An 812-nucleotide genomic window follows, 5' to 3' on the forward strand; every position below is an offset into this window, starting at 1 on the left:
TTTTAGGACCAAAAGTCCAAACTTGTCCAGAACTAGTGAAGACAAAGCCAAACCAGCTGTGTCCTCATCAGAGTGGCTCCAGAAAATAAAACCTAAAGTTCCGTTTTGTGCTTCACCTCTGGTAGCGTCTCTGCTTCTGAAGATCGAAGCACAAAAAGGCATCCACTATGGGAAGCCACCTACTTCTTTTTGTTTCCTTTTTGTTGTTTTAGTTCATCATCTCTCTCTTACAGAGAATCAACTTAAGATGATTTTCTTTCTGGGAGATGGTGCCCTGGGCTAGAAGGGTGCAGTAATTCATTACACGACAGTCTCTGCCTTCCCTCTATTTTCAAAATGAGCTCTGGTCTGACTTTTTTTGACCTGCCTCCACTCTGTTTCAGATTTGTATACTCGTGTTTCATGTATCAGTGATGATTCCAATTACACGCTAGGTAACAAGAGTTTAATAAAATGTGGCAATAAATTGTGGAAAGACATCATGCATGGGAAAAAAATGTATTAAGAAATGTGTTCCAGGTAGGGCTTCCAGTATTAAATGACTAATCACTTCCACACATACACACAAAGTGGAGGTTTTACTTTGTGAAACTTGGCCTTTCAAAGCTAGAATGCCAAGCAGTCCCTTCCAGCTGGGTCTCCACCCTGTCAGAAACATGTGGCAGTTGTTTCTTTTTACAGAGAACTTTTTACGTTCTCAGTGGCCCTTCAGCTGGAGGAAGAAGAACATCTTGCTCGGAGCTCACGTTGTGCTGATTTTACTGATAAGTGCTAATAAAAGGTATGGGTGATTGTTTTCAGGAAAGTCTAGT

Source organism: Grammomys surdaster, unplaced genomic scaffold, assembly GCF_004785775.1.
Source record: "Grammomys surdaster isolate TR1022 unplaced genomic scaffold, NIH_TR_1.0 63, whole genome shotgun sequence".
In the NCBI taxonomy this organism is placed as follows: domain Eukaryota; kingdom Metazoa; phylum Chordata; class Mammalia; order Rodentia; family Muridae; genus Grammomys; species Grammomys surdaster.